This window comes from Bos indicus, chromosome 18 (assembly GCF_029378745.1).
Source record: "Bos indicus isolate NIAB-ARS_2022 breed Sahiwal x Tharparkar chromosome 18, NIAB-ARS_B.indTharparkar_mat_pri_1.0, whole genome shotgun sequence".
NCBI classification, from domain to species: domain Eukaryota; kingdom Metazoa; phylum Chordata; class Mammalia; order Artiodactyla; family Bovidae; genus Bos; species Bos indicus.
The window spans coordinates 57,252,497-57,268,310 of NC_091777.1; the positions used below are offsets into that span (position 1 = coordinate 57,252,497).

Here is a 15,814-nt window from a genome sequence, read left to right on the forward strand (position 1 = left end):
CTTCCCTCCCTCCCTCCTCGGGCCGCCGGCGCCGCTCTCCCCCCACCCCACCCCCCCCAGGCCCCGGCCCCGGCCCCGGCCCCCGCCTCGGACGGTGCGGCAGCGACCGGGAGCAGCCGAGAGCGGCAGGGACGGGAGCGGAATACTGATGATGGAGGGGGAGCGGGAGGGAGGGGAGGGAGGGCGCCGGGAGGGGGAAGGCTGCCCGGGAAGGAGCAGAGGGGGGAGAGGAGGGAGGAGAGGAAGAGGGGGGGGAGGAAGGGAGGGAGGAAACGGGGGGGGAGGGCCGAGGGGGGAGGGGGGTGGCCGAGGGGGGAGGGGTGGGGTGAAGCGGGGGGAGACAGAGACCGGGAAGAGACAGAGGGACCCGGGGACGAGCCAGGAAGGATGGAGGGAAGAGGAGAGGGAGGCGAGCCTGTCCTGCCCGGGATGGGAGGCTGGGAGAGGAGCAACTCCTAGCGCACCTTTGGTAAATATTTGCAGGGGCGAATGCGGGAGGGCACGGCAGGGCCAGAGCGAAGGGGTGGAGAGGAAGCGGAGCTGGGGAGAAGGAAGGGGGCAGGCAGAGGACAGGACCGGGACCGCGAGGGGAGAGATGGTCGGGGGCCTGGAGGAGCCCCGGGAGCTGGCAAGTGGGGGAAGGGAGGAGGAAGGGGAGAGGTGGGAGAGGGCGGGAGGAAAGGTCAGGGAGATTTGAGCGGGGCGGGCGGAATGTGGGGACAGGGAGGGAGCCCCGGGGAAACCAAGCGGACCGAGATGAGAGGACGGAGACCGAGGGAGGGGTCGGGGGAGAGGGGAGGTCCAGGGCAGCGGAGGAAGGAGCCTGGCAGCTAGAGCCGTGAAGGCAGGCTGGCCGAGGCAGGGCAGGGGCCTGGGCAGGACTTGAACCCCCACGGGCTGCCCGCCTCGTCACCCCTTCCCGACTCAGCACCTGAGAGAGGATCCTCATACCCACTTTCCGGATGAGGACACTGGGCTCTTCGGGGGACCAGGGTGGCAGCATCTCAGCGCGGAGTCCGGGCTCTGCACGGAGTATCTTGGAGGAGCAAAGAGGAGGTCCGGCCCTGGCAAGGAGCCCCTGGCCCAGATCTGTCGGGTGGCAGGGCAGAGGATGGGCCCACACCCACCCCGACCCCCCACCGCGTTCTCTCACCTCCCCAGGTGTTGGCTGCGGGTGCTGGGGATACATTTAGAGCTGTGAACCCGCTCTGCACCTTGGGTGCAGGGAGGTGGGGAGAGGCCTCAGGGGCCTCTGAGAGGTCACCTCCTCCTCCTCCTGCCTCATCAACTCCCCCCGACCCAGCCCCGCCATCTGCTGCCCCCAAAGGCTCAGGGACCAAGGATGGGAGGCATGGGGGATTAGGAGGCAAAGAAATTCAGAAGGGGGCTGGAAGGAGGCAGTCCCTGTTCCCGACACTGAATTTCCTCCCAGGCAGGAAATTCACCTCTTCTTTGTCCCACCCCACCCAAAGTCCAGCTACTAACTTTGGACAAAGAGAGATACAAGTTCCCTCAGTGGCAAGGTCCCCAGAGAGACTGACTCCTCTCTTTTTTCTGAGAGCCTCAGGAGGGGCCGATATATCCCCTTCTTCCCCACAGGCAGAAATCGGGTGAAGTGGAAGCCTGCCTGGGGAAAGAGGGGGGCTGGGAGGCAGGGAGGGAAAGTGGGTCACCTTTGGGTGCGTAAGAAGTGGCTGTGGGTTGTGACTGGTTAATGAGATGTGAGCACTACAGAGAAGGGAAACTGAGGAAGGAGAGAGAGATGGGCCGGGGCCTGGGAGCCCCAAGTGGGTCATGGAGCACTGGGTCCCCACCTTGGTGCTGCTAGGAAACCGGGTTTAGGAGATGGGAGGTGTGAACACAGCCACCCTAGAGCGCAGCATAGTACAGGCTCAAGGTCAGTGGTGATAATGGTGATAAAACAGTAATAGTAATAACAGCCAGCGTTTCCTGGCTTCGGTCAGACTTGGACACTGTGCTGAGTACTGCATGAACATCTAGATGATTCCTCACAACCAGCCCCAGCTGGACTTTCAGGGATGCTTGGGCACTGGTGGACACAGGCTGAGCAGGATCTGGGGGGCCCCTGCTGTGCCCAGAGTTAACCCTTCAGTTCCTGGAGGCTTGCTGGTGAGAGGCCAGAATGGGGAAGTACAAAAGAATTTCCACATCTTACCAGCTCCCAAGCCTTCCTGGCCTGGTCTGAACCTATTTCAGAGAAATAGAAGAGCACTAGGACAGGACTTCGCTGGTGGTGTAGTGGTTAAGAGACTCTGCCTTGCAATGCAGGGGATGTGGGTTCAGTTCCTGGTCGGGAAACTAAGATCCTACTTGCCACACACTGTGGAGCAGCTAAGCCTGTGCACCGCAAGTAGAGAATCGTGCGCCGTCACGAAAGATCTCCAGTAATGCAACTAAGGTCCGATGCAGCAAAAAACCACTAGGAAGACAGAGGTGGGTGGGGCGGCAGGCTGCAGGTGATGAGGATGCCTCTCGGAGGAAGTGGCATTTGAGCTGAGATTTAAATGATAAGAAAGCAGCCGCCTGGGCTGAGAGTCCATGGGCTGAGGAAGTATGGCAAGCAGAGGCATGGGGCTGGCTGCAGGTTTGTCCTGTTTGAGAGAGGAGATAGGACAGGTGTGGCAGAAACAGAGCAGACACAGGGAGAGCAGAAAGGGAGGAAGAAGAACCCCAGATTAGCGCAAACACAAAACCAAGCCCAGGCGACTGTCTGTCCCCTAAACTTGGCCCAAAAGCTGAACTCTAGCGACAGTCCTGAGCAACCTAAACCCCGATCCCCATTTTTTTAATGCACGTTTTCAACACTGAGTGGGGCTTATGATGGACCAGAAATTCTATTACCTAAGAAGGAGTGGCAGTGACCCCAGGACCTCCCCTTCCCCCACATAGTAATGGACAGTCAAAAGGTAGGTTTACTATTAAAAAAAAAAATCAAATGTAAAGTATACATTTCCTTTGGGATAGCATTTCAGAGGCTAACCCAAAATCAAATTTCTCTGCTTCAGGCTGTAAAAAAAAAAATTTTTTTTAAATCCACTCTGTGTGTTAACTGGTCATCTCACCCTGATCAGAGTTCTCATGGACAGTTAGGTTTACCTTTGATAAATAAAATATGGGCCAAGGAAGGAAATTTTCACTTTAAGTAGTTTGGTTTTCCCAGAAAACTCTTTCAAAGTGGGATCCATGGGAGATAATGGCTAGAGGCATCACATACACCCCCACCCCCGGCTGTGTTCCTGTATTTTGTTCAATACACTTGCATTGAACAGCTACTGTGGATAAACAAGTCATAAACAAGATCGTCACTGACTCAGAGAGTACTAGGAGTGGGAGAATGTCACAGTGGGTGCTCAGGTAAGCTCTGATCTAGCCTCCAGTTTTGACCTTCACTATTTGTTGTTGTTCAGTTACTAAGTCACGTCTGACTCTGCAACCCATGGACTGCAGCATGCAAGGCTTCCCTGTCCTTCACTATCTCCCAGCGTTTGCTCAAATTCACGTCCATTGAGTCAGTGATGCCATCCAACCATCTCATCCTCTGTCTCCCCTTCTCCTCCTACCTTCAATCTTTCCTAGCATCAGGGTCTTTTCTAATGAGTCTGCTCTTTGCATCAGGTGGTCTAAGTATTAGAGTTTCAGCTTCAGCATCAGTCCTTCCAATGAATATTCAGGGTCAATTTCCTTTAGGATTGACTGGTTTGATCTCCTTGCAGTCTAAGGGACTCTCAAGAGTCTTCTCCAGCACCAGACCAGCCCTAAACATGTAAATGAATAAAAAGCATAATGTGTGCAACACAGTTGTGTCCAACTCTTTTGCGACACCATGGACTATAGCCCACCAGGCTCCTCTGTCCATGGGATTTCCCAGGCAAGAATATTGGAGTGGGTTGCCATTTCCTCCTCGAGGGGATCTTCCTGACCCAGAGATCGAGCCTGCATCTCCTGCATTGGCAGGCAGGTTCTTTACCGCTGAGCCACCTGGGAAGCCCTGACTTTCACTGTGCCTCCAACCTAATCCCTAATTCTTCAGAAAGATGGCAACTGCTGACCAAGGAACACAGAATTAGATGCAGAGCAATGTCCCTGTGAGCGCGCTTGTCCAGTTTCTAACACATCTGTGTTTATCCTGAGTCAGTGTGGCTGGCCATGTTTCCCAAAGGTGGCTGCGACACCCCCTGCACTCCCATCCCGCACACTCTGGTCCTCCTCCATGTGCATGACCCTCAGAACTGCGAGGGCTTTTATGACCTTTTAGACCAATGGAGTGGCAGAAGCAACACCACGTGACTTCCAAAGTTAGGTCATAAAAGAGATGCACCTCCTGCTTTGCTTGCTGGAATACTGGCTCTTGAGCCTATGGCGGCTTCATAAGCTGAGGGCACTGAGGCTGCTGTGCTGGGAGGAAGCTCAAACTGTCCTATCCAGGGAGAGGCCACACAGAGGCGCCCTGACGCTACCTGAAGAGGGAAGAAGGCCCGAGCAGCACGTGGCTGTGTTAGCTCTCCTTCCGTGACAGCCCTAGCCGCAGTTTCACTGTGTCCGCTTTAGAGCCAGAACTGCCAGCTGACTGTTTCCTAAATTCTTGACTTGCAGAGACCTGAAGAGATAATAAAATTACTTTGTTGCCTCAAGTCGCTAATTACTGGGGGTGATTTGCTGTACAGCAATAGGTAACAGCCACAGTCACAGACACGGGACATGACATTCTAGTTCTTTATATTAGACAGGCAATCTCAAACCGTCTACATCCATCGGTGGTTGAATGTTTGGCTGAAATAAACTGAACCACCCTGGTCTTGGTTTCTAGATATTGCTCCCCCTAAAAGGAACCAGACTCCTCGGGAAAGTAGCTGCTTCTGGGTGTGGGGCAGGACAATTACAAAGTAAGCCTGGGACAGTACTGAAGTACTAGTGAGGCCAGTGCAAAGGGACCAGGAGCCAACTTGAAGGGGTTCTCATTGGCAGAAGTTGGAGGAATGACGTGATGTTGGTAATGTGTGTGTGTATGAAGTAGTTCACAGTTTCAACATTAGATTTGTGCTATGTTTTTTTGAGTTGACGTATCTATGTGAAGCTGGAGTTTTGGCAGTGCTGTGCTTAAAAGCCAGCACTGCCCTGAAAGTCTTTGTGGAACTGGAAATGAGGGTCGTGGTGTCTAACCTGATTCTGGAGCTTGAGAGGTTGTGCAGCGCCCAACAGTTGCACACAATCCTGCTAGTGAGTAGTTAGGATGAAACAAAATGTTTATTCTTTTGATTTATGTGCATTACTTTTTCCATTGGTGCTAACTCTTACATCGCAAGGACCTAACTACTTAATAAATGGAAGAGTTAGTTATTCCTTTAGGGGCTTGAGGAATACCATGAAAACAATTATTGAGGCACTAAAGGTACTGTGCAATGAGGATATTGCAGAACCTCTGCTCCAGACTTAATTTCCATCCTATAGAGAAAAAGGATAGAGGAACAAGTCAAAAGACACTATGAAGAAACAATCAGACAAATCCAAAAGGTAAGAGAATCTGATAAGGTTATTGGCCTGGTCTCTTTAAAAAGTCAGTGTCACAAGGGAGCAAAAAAAGGGTGGAGTAGCAGCTTTAGATTAAAACTTATTAATGAGACACAACCTGTGCTCAATCCCTTGAGTCATGTCTGACTCTTTGTGGCCCTGTGAACTGTAGCCTCCCAGGCTCCTCTGTCCATGGGATGCTCCAGGCAAAAATACTGGAGTGGGTTGTCATGCCCTCTTCCAGTGGATCTTTCCAACCCAGGGACCAAACCTGCATCTCCTGCGTCTTCTGCATTGCAGGCGGATTCTTCACTGCTGAGCCATGGGGGACACCCCCAAACCGGATGCAATTGCATAGAGCTTGCTTGGATCCTGGTTTGAAAGACAGTCTATGGGCAATTGGGAAAATGGAACTTAAAGCTGATCTTAAAAACGTTAGGGAATTAATGTTAGTCTTCTCTAGGGTGATAATATGATATTGTGATTATGTAGGAGAATGTTTTTACTCTTAGGAGATTCATGCTGGAATATTTACACCTGCAACTTAACTTTTAAAAAGTCGACATTTGAAATGTTAACAATTGTGGAACTGAAATGATGGGTGTGTGAATGCTCATTGAAATTTGCTTTTCAATTTTCTATATATTTGACATTTTTCATACAAAATCAGGAGGGGGCAGTCCACTGATAGAAGTAACATTTAGGGTGGTTGTTATTTGCTATGAACCCCTCTCCCCTCCTGCATAAATATTAATAATTTTTGCCTCCACATTCAAGATATCTCTCATCTCAAATAAACATCACCCCAAAGTGCCTTTTTTTTTTCTTTCCTCTTTCTTTCTTTCCTTTTTTTGAGCACAGAAAGCTTTATTGCAGGGCCAAGCACGGGACGGGTAATCCGCTCTCAGAAAACCTGAACTCCTGGGACTTCCCTGGTGGTCTAGAGGTTAAGAATTCACCTTGCAATACAAGGGACACGAGTTCGATTCCTGGTAGAAAAACTGAGATTCCACATGCCATGGAGCAACTAAGCCTGAGCACCGAAACTACTGAGCCCACATGCCAAAACACAAAGATCCTACAAAAGGCAGCCAAGATCCTGTCTGCCCCAACTAAGACCCAACAACGCCAAGTAAATATTAAAAAACAAAGCCAAAACCCCCTGAACTCCCAAAGTTTCCACCTTTGAGAACACATCTCCCTGCACCTCATTTTTTGTTCTTTTCAGCAAAACTCCTGAGAAAATTGTGGGCTTCCCTTGTGGTTCAGATGGTAAAGAAGATATCTGCCTGCAATACAGGAGACCTGGGTTCCATCCCTGGGTCAGGAAGAGCCCCTAGAGAAGGGAATGGCAACCCACTCCAATATTCTTGCTTGGGGAAGTTCCATGGACAGAGGAGCCTGATGGGCTACAGTCCATGGGGTTGCTAAAAGTTGGACACAACCAAGAGACTAACACTTTCACTCTCTGAGATGATGGGAAGAACTCACTGTCTCCACTTCTTCCTGTTCTCTCTTCAAACACGGCTGGGTTTCTGCCCGCCTCCACCCAGCACAGCTAAGCTGCCCTTGTCAAGGTCACCAAAGACCTCCATGTTGCAAATCCGTGGGCTCCTTCTAGACCCACATCTTATGCATCCATTTAGCAGCACTTAACACAGCACCTCCTTGAAACCACTTCTTCTTTTGGCCCGAGTGTGGCCTTAGCCACACCCTCCATTTTCTTTTCCCCACCAGACTCCTTTGCGGGTCTCAGGATTTGGGAGGAGAGTTTCGGGGGGCCAGGCTCTGAGCTCTGTTCTCTCCCGGGGTGATCTCATCCAGTTCTCAGCTTTAAACCCAGTCAGCTGGTGACTGCCCCCATGGGTCTCCAGCCCTGACTCTCATCAGACAAGCTCACAGAGGACCACTGACTTCTCCAATGCAGCTTTCCACTCCCACCCCACCCCACACACCTGCTTTGCTTCCCATCTTCCTTATCTCAGCAAATTGTATTACCCTCCACTGAGTTGTTGAAAAAAGAATGTAGAGGGGACTTTCTTGGTGGTCCAGTGGCTAAGACTCTGAGCTCCCAATGCAAGGGGGCCTGGGTTCAATCCCTGGTCAGGCAACTAGATTCCACATGCCACACCCAAGACCCGGAGCAGCCAAAATAAATAAATACAGATTTTTTTAAAAAGAATGTAAAAATTGTTCTCAGTGGGGCTCTTTTCTTCACCCGTAAACCCAACCCATCCAGTCCTGTGGCTCTTCCTCTAAAGAGGCTGCAGACAGTCCCTTCTTTCCATCTCTTCTGCCAGCATGGTACCAAAACCAGCATCCCCTCTCTCATGCCAGGCTCCAGGCCTCTTCACTAGCCTGACTGTGGCCACTCCTGCCTCCCTACAACCTCTTCTCCACAGAGTGATCTTGTTAAAGTATAAATTAGATCATGGTACCCTCAGCTTGACACTCTGCAGACTTTGCACCCTGCTTCGAGTTAAACTTGCAGTCTACAATGCCCCCTTGTCTATTTTCTTCATAGAATGCATTCATAACTGAACTTTTCTTCATTGTTTGTTTACCTACCATTCACTGATTGTCTTCCTTCCCTAGTAGGTAGACTCCTTGAGGACAGAGACCCAGTCTATCCTCAGTGACCATTATATCCCCAGTGTCTAAAACATGTCAGAAGAAGGGTCTATTTTCATTACATTTGTTGAATATAATACACAATCCATCCAGTCTTCTGAGTACTACACAAATGATTTTCTTGAAACAAAACCATCCCTCAACATAATAAAACATGAACTGTGTTTGTGGCGTCTACTATGCATTAGACAGGCACTTACGTTATCACTTCCATAATCCTTCCCCGAATCACTCAAGGAAGATGCTATTATCTCTCCCCCACATTTTACAGAGAAGATTCAAGTTCATAGAGGTGAACACTGATGCAAGACCCCACAACAAAGAAGTGTTAGAGTTGGACTCCAAGTCTGCTCTTTTTGAATCCAAAGCCCACGTTCTTCCCCCTCTGCCATGTTGTCTGGGACTTGACTGAATCACAGTTTCTTTTAATTATAAATCTGATACACTGGGAATTCCTGCCTATGGCCATGATGGGTTAACTGGTACCAGAACGGCCCTCCCATGACAAAACTGGACAAAACATGTGAGGCCACTATGTTCGGGCATCACCGACTCAATGGACTTGAATTTGAGCAGGCTCTGGAAGATAGAGAAGGGCAGGGAAGCCTGCTGCGGTCCATGTGGTCGCAAAGTCAGACACAACTGAGCGACTGAACAACAGCATTCTCAGGCATTGAACAGATGGGAAGAGAACTCTGGTCCTATAACCTCTGCTATAACAAGATAATTTCACTCTTAGGTACTCAGCCCAAAGAAATGAAAATACGGATCCATACATTCCACTCAAAGCTCAGATAAGGGACTTCCCTGGCGGTCTCGTGGTTAAGACTCCACGCCTCCACTGAAGAAAGTGTAGATAGATTCCATCTCTGGTCAGAGAACTAAGATCCTTCATGCCTTGTGGTGTGGCCAAAGTAAATAAATAAATAAACAACTTAAAAAAAAAGGCTTAGATAAATCTGTCTGAAGCATCTTTGTTAATAATACATAAAACTGAAAATAACCCTAACTTTTATCAACAATGGAACAGATACGCTAATTGTAGTGTATTCACAAAATAGAATGCTCTTTACCAACACAAAGGAATTGACAGATTCAATAATATGGATGAATCTCATAGATGTTATGTTGAGCAAGAAAAAAATAAAACAGACACAGAGAGTACATATGCTATGATTCTATTTGTTTGGAGTTCAGGGAAAGGCAAAATTACTCTTTAGTAGTAGAAATCAGAATACTAGTTCCCTATGGGGGTTGGGGATTCCTTGGAAGGGAATTTTCTGGGTTGATGGAAAAGTTCTGTTGTTCTGAATGAGGTGTTGGTTATGTGTGTACAGATTTGTCAAAACTCATGAAATTGTAAACTTAGTATCTGTGCATTTCACTGTATGTAAACTGTTCCTCCAAATGATTGATATAAAATGACAATAACTGGTATAGAATAGATAATCAACAAGGACCTAACGTATGGGCTTCCCCGGTGGCTCAGCAGTAGAGAATCCATCTGCCAATGCAGAAGATGAGGGTTCGATCCCTGGGTTGGGAAGATCCCCTGGAGAAGGAAATGGCAACCAACCCATCCAAGTATTCTTGCCTGGGAAATCCCATGGACAGAGGAGCCTGGTGGGCTATAGTCTGTGGGGTGGTAAAGAGTCAGACATGACTTAGTGACTAAACTACAACAAGGAGAAAGAATCTGAAAAAGAATCTACCCATCTATAGATCTATAACTGTTACTGTACCCCCAAAACTAACACAACATTGTAAATCAACTATGCTTCAATAAAAATATATATAAATAATTCTTTGGCTTCTATCTCATATAATTTACAAAAATTAAATCTAGACTGGTTATACATGTGAACCTAAGAGGTGAAACAAAATAGCTTATTTCAAATTTTATTTTTTAATACCACATGTCAGTATACTGAGTTACTCTTTAAAAGCGTATTTATTTTATTTTTGTTGCTTATTTGGCCATGTCAGGTCTTAGCTGTGGCATATGGGATCTAGTTCCCTGACCAGAGATTGAACCCGGGTCCCTCTTCACTGGGAGTGTGGAGCCTTAGCCGCTGGAGCACCAGGGAAGAGGCAAAAAGAACCTGTGGGTTTGAGGTTAGGATAGCGAGTGCCCTTTGAGGGTGGGTGGTGCCTGGCCCGGAGCGTGAGGGGGCTTCTGGGGGCCTGCAAGTGCTCTTCCTTAATCTGGCAGCTGAGCACACGGACGTGTGCACCTTGCAGAAATTTACCAAGCTGGACACGTGTCACTTATGTCTTTTTCTCTGTGTATACTACATATATTTAAAAGGTTTGCTTTTTAAATAGTATTATTTATTTATTGTATTTTTGGCTGTGCTGGGTCTTTGTTGCTGCTCTGGCTTTCTCTAGCATGGGACACGGGCTTCTCACTGCATTGCTTCCCTTGTTGCTGATCACAGGCTCTAGGACACTTGGGCTTTGTTAGTTGCAGCTCCTGGGCTCCAGGGCACAGACTCAGTAGTCGTGGCACAACAGCTTAGTTGCTCCGTGGCATGTGGGACCTTCCCGGACCAGGGATCGAACATTGGCAGGCAGATTCTTCACCACTGAGCCACCAGGGAAACCCTATGTTACATATATTTAAAAGATTTACTTTTCAAAGTAAAGTAACTCATGACTATATGAGTCTTCTATTGCGGCTGTAATAAACTACCATAAACTTAGTGGCTTAAAAGACACAGATTTATTCTCTCACAGTTCTGGAGACCAGAAGTTTCAAATCGGTCTCGCTGGGCTAGAATCAAGGTGTGTTCCTTCTGGAGGCTAAAGGGAGAATCTTTCCAGCTTCCAGAGGCGTCTGCATCCCTTGGCTTGTGACCCCACCCTCGGCTTCCATTGTCACATCGCCTTCTGTGACTCTGATGCTCCAGCTTCCTCTTACAAGCTCCCTTGTGACCACACTGGGCCCCACTGGATAACCTAGGATATCCTCTCCTTTTCTACTATGTATTCATTGATTTGGCTGCACCAGGTCCTAGCTGTGGCATGTGGGATCTTTAGGTGGGGCATGCGAACTCTGAGTTGCATCATGTGGGATCTAATTCCCTGACCAGGGATCGAACCCGGGGCCCCCTGCATTGGGAATATGGAATTTTAGCCACTGGACCACTAGCGAAGTCCCTTTCTCTTTTTCAAGATCCTTAACTTCATTATTGGAGTAGGAAATGGCAACCCACGCCAACATTCTTGCCAGGTAAATTCCAGGGACAGAGGAGCCTGGCGGGCTACAGTCCATGGGGTCACAAAGAGTCAAACATGACTGAACAACTGAGCACGACTTCATCATATCTGCAAAGTCCCTTTTGCTACATAAATCCAGGGATTAGGACATGGGCATCTTTATACCGTCTGCCATAATGAGCATGAGAGCACGGGTGGAAAACAGAGAATTATATATATATAAAAAAATGTCCACCATCCAAATCACTGCTTAACAGTTTGGTGCATTTGCACTTAGTCTTTAAAAGCATAGTTATCTTCATACTTCACATAAAATGTGAGCATTCTGCTTTTGTTCAGTGAACATTACCTCACCAGCATTTCCATGCTAATACATATTCTTCTAAATGTCATTTTAAATGGCTGTGTAATATTCTATCGAGCGGATGCGGCAGAGAGTTAACCGTTTCCGTCTAGTTGGGTATGCTGGTAATTTCATTTTAAAAATACCATTATAAACAACATCATGATGAACCTCTTTGTATATGAGTCTCTTGACTTGCAGGTGGATCCTCAGGCTGTGAGAGTGTGAACATTTTTCCTGAACTGACATCTAGTGCCAACTTGCTTTCCAAAAGGGTGGTGGCAATTTACATTCCGACACCAAGGAGTATGGGCATGAATATCTGTTTTGCTGTACGCTCACCAGCATTCAGGAGAACCTTAAAAATTTGTTTTGCTCATCTGATGGGCAAAAAATAACGACCCACAAAGTTGTTTTAAAGCTATGCCCTTGGGTTTTATCAGAAGAACAAAACAAAACAGTTAATGTGAAAAGTTATTTTGCCTTTTGCTTCAGTTTTCTTAATCACCCAGTAATTCAACTCCTAGGGACTTATATTAAAGAAATAATCAGGGAAGCAGGTTTAAGAGGGAGGGGACATGTGTATACCTATGGCTGATTCATGTTGATGTATGGCAGAAACCATCACAATCTTGCAAAGTAATTATCCTCCAATTAAAAATAAAACAAAAGACTTTAAAAAAAAAGAAGAAATAATCAGAGACAAAAATATTCGTGCAAAGATGTGTATCATAGCATCATTTGTAAAAGCCAAATTTGAAAGCTTAAATGTTAAAAATTAGTGGAGGATGTGTGATCCTGGGGATGCTGCTGTACGTGCATCCTGTTGTTTTCTTTCTGAATCACTCTTGCCCTATCTATTTATTAATCATTCATTCATTCATCTCATATGTGGACTAAGGTCTGTGCTGCCGACTGGGGATACAGTGATGAACCAAAGATCGGGGAACAAAAAGCTGCCCTTGTGAAGCTTACAGTGTTGTCGAGGTGAGGAACCTACTTCACTGAAGTTGGAATAGAGACCATCTGTGCTCTTACAAACCCAACTTCCAAGCCTCTAGTTAATCTGCTTGTTTATTACTCCCCAGGCTAGACTGCAGGTTCCTTGAGGGAGTGTAGTGGGTCTCTGCTGTCTTGTCAGCCTGGCAAGGAGTTCCTCCTCTTTCTAGTAATAGCAATGTAATTTCCGCTGGGAACTCTCCCTTGTTCTACATTCATTCTATGGGATTTCAGTGGCATGAACCCATCCTAGGTATTAGGAAAAGGTGCATGACCTAGGGGCTTCCTTGGTGGCTCAGATGGTCAAGAATCTGCAATGCAGGAGACCCAGGTTCATTGCCTGGGTGGGGAAGATCTCCCGGAGAAGGAAATGGCAAGCCACTCCAGTATTCTTGTCTGGAGAATCCCATGGACAGAGGAGCCTGGCGGGCTCCTCCATAGGGTCACAAAGAGTCGGGCATGGCTGAAGCGACTGAGCACAGGCGCATGGATGACCTAGGTCTGGTGACTCCCAATCCCGAGACCTTTTTTGGGGTTACTTGCCTTGATCCTGGGATGGGTTAGCTGGTAGAAATGAAATCCGAAAGTGCCAATGACCATCCTGCTTCCCTTGGGTTTGCTGCACATGCTTGGGCAATCTGAGCTCTGCACATGTTCAGTCTCTGCTTCTCTTGCCAAACCTATGTCCTGGTTTCAGGACTGTGCCAGCCGGATGGAAGGGCTGCCGTTTTGAAATGACCTACCCAGAGTTAGTGGCTTTTTGGTAATCTGTCCATCCCAGGAGCCTTTTATTGTTGCTGTTGTTGTGTTGTAATTTTCCCATACGACACCTGGTGATGCTGCCCTAATGGAGAGGAAGCTGCCTGAGAATGAAGGCCACAGAGAGGAAAGCAGATGGGAGAAACGGGGAGTCACGCTCCCAACAGTGATGTCTGAGTGCCTGATCCAGCCATTCCTGATGCTGGAACTAGTCTTGAACTTTCCAGTTATGTGAACCAAGAAATACACATTCTTTCCATTTTATTTTATTGCTTAAACCATTTTCCACTGAGGTTCTGTTACTTTCAAGTGTGACAGAAGTGATGGGTATTGTGAGGGACTTCCTGCTATCTTTTCTCATACAGCTCAGCATGCTCTCATTTCCCCTCCATGGGTTGTCAGCTTACTTAACTCTGAAATGAAGAGCTGGGACTTCCCCGGTGGTCTAGTGGTTAGGACCCTGAGCTTCCACTGCAGGGGGCATGGATTCGATCCTTGGCCGGGGAACTAAGATCCCACATGCTGTGTGGTGCGGTCAATAAATAAATAAAATGGAAGAGTCTAATCAGTGGCTCTTCGTGTTTCAATGCTGATCATATATACTCGACTTGAGAGGAATCTTGTTGCAGAGGAACTAGGGAAGGCAGAGTTTATCGACCTCACTCCACACTGCTGAAATAATGGCAGCTGGGGGCGATTAAGCGATTGTTCAAAATCACATAAAACAGGCACACACAACTCCTGGGATTCAGACCTTGGGCTATACGGCTCCAAGTCCTGTGTCCCACTGACAGGTGTGGAAGCTGAGATCGGTACAAAGGAAGCAACTTTAAAATCACAGGGAATGGCAAGAAGATTAATTAGTGGCAGGCTCTCTTTTTTTTCTTTCTCATTTAAATGAGAAGTTCTTATTGACAAAGGAAAAAAGGTACCTACACAATAGAGAAATCTGCATGGCACCATTTAAAAAAAAAACTTTTTATTTTTGTTTTGGAGTATAGCCAATGAACAATGTTGTGATGGTTTCAGGTGGACAGCAAAGGGACTCAGCCATCCATATACAGATATCCATTCTCCTCCAAACTCCCCGTCCATCTAGGGTAGTGGCAGGCTCTTTTGATCTTCACCCAGTGATTTTTTGAGGGGGCTGCTCTGAGTCTCTGTTGTGGTTCGCGGGCTTATCACTGCAGTGGCTTCTCTGGCTGCCGTCCACAGGCTCTAGGCCCACGGGCTCAGTAGCTATGGCGCTTGGTCTCTACAGCTTAGGCTTCAATAGTTATGGTGCACGGGCTTAGTCGTTCTGTAGTACGGGGAGCCTCCCCAGACCAGGGACTGAGCCCGGGTACCCAGGTTGGCGCCCTCTTACCCACTGCGTCATCAGGGAAGTCCCTCTACTTGATGCTTTTGTGCAGCCCCTTGGCTGGGAGCAGCCATGAAGGCGTTTTGGGAAAAAGAAAGTCAACACACATTTCTCCCACAGGGCTGGCCAAAACTTAGTTGACTGGTGTGTAAGTGTGATAGGATGTGGAAAGCCCTCTGTCCTAGGCTTGCAGAAGTGAAAACTGCTGTCACACTGTCTCCAAGCCCTCGCCATGACATCATCCCCGTCCCTTAGCGCCGCGTGCAGTCACGTGACTTGCTTTGGCCAATGGCTTGTGGGTGGGAACAGTGGTGTGTAAATCTAGGACGTGATTGGCTTAGCTTGCTGCCATTAATTCTCTGTGACTCTTCTCTGGCCAGGAGATGCCTGCTGTAGTTGTGAACCCTTCTTGGCCTGGGCCCTATAATGAGATACTTGGAGCAGACCTGAGCCAGCCGGACCTGCAGCCCACTGCAGACCAGCCCTAGATAAGCCAGACTCCATCAACCATCAACCATCACAGAATTATTATTTGAAGTTCCTGAGCTTTTGATACTCACTATATGGCAGTAGTTGGAAGTTATAGAAAGTGTTTATTAACATTAAAATGAATATACTCACATAACCTGATGATTCTGCCTGTCCTTATTGACCCAGAGGCAACATACATGTACCTGAGAAAATAGATGTTCACAGCAACAGTGTAAGAGCAAAGAAACCAAAAATAACCCAAATGTCCAGCAACAGGAGAACGGATAAAGAAACATGAGTTTTTTGGAACACCACTGCAGCTCTTGAAAGAAACGGTACAGAGCTATTTAAATAAAGCTGGATGGATTTCCAAGACATATTGTTGAGTTAAAAAAGCAAGCTGCAGAACAATATGTACAGTATGATCCCATTTATGTTAAAACACACTCACATGCTTGCTCAAAACAATACTACTCATTTACTATACAATACTATGCACACAC

At 47.6% G+C, this 15,814-nt stretch overlaps 1 long non-coding RNA gene across 1 annotated transcript; it reads left to right on the top strand.

Annotated features, from left to right (window-relative positions):
• Positions 1 to 345: 345 nt before the first annotated feature.
• On the top strand, positions 346 to 15,465 carry LOC139177303 (uncharacterized). The gene is made up of 2 exons (XR_011561794.1): positions 346 to 469; positions 15,221 to 15,465. It is a non-coding gene; the product is annotated as an uncharacterized lncRNA (long non-coding RNA).
• Positions 15,466 to 15,814: the final 349 nt, after the last annotated feature.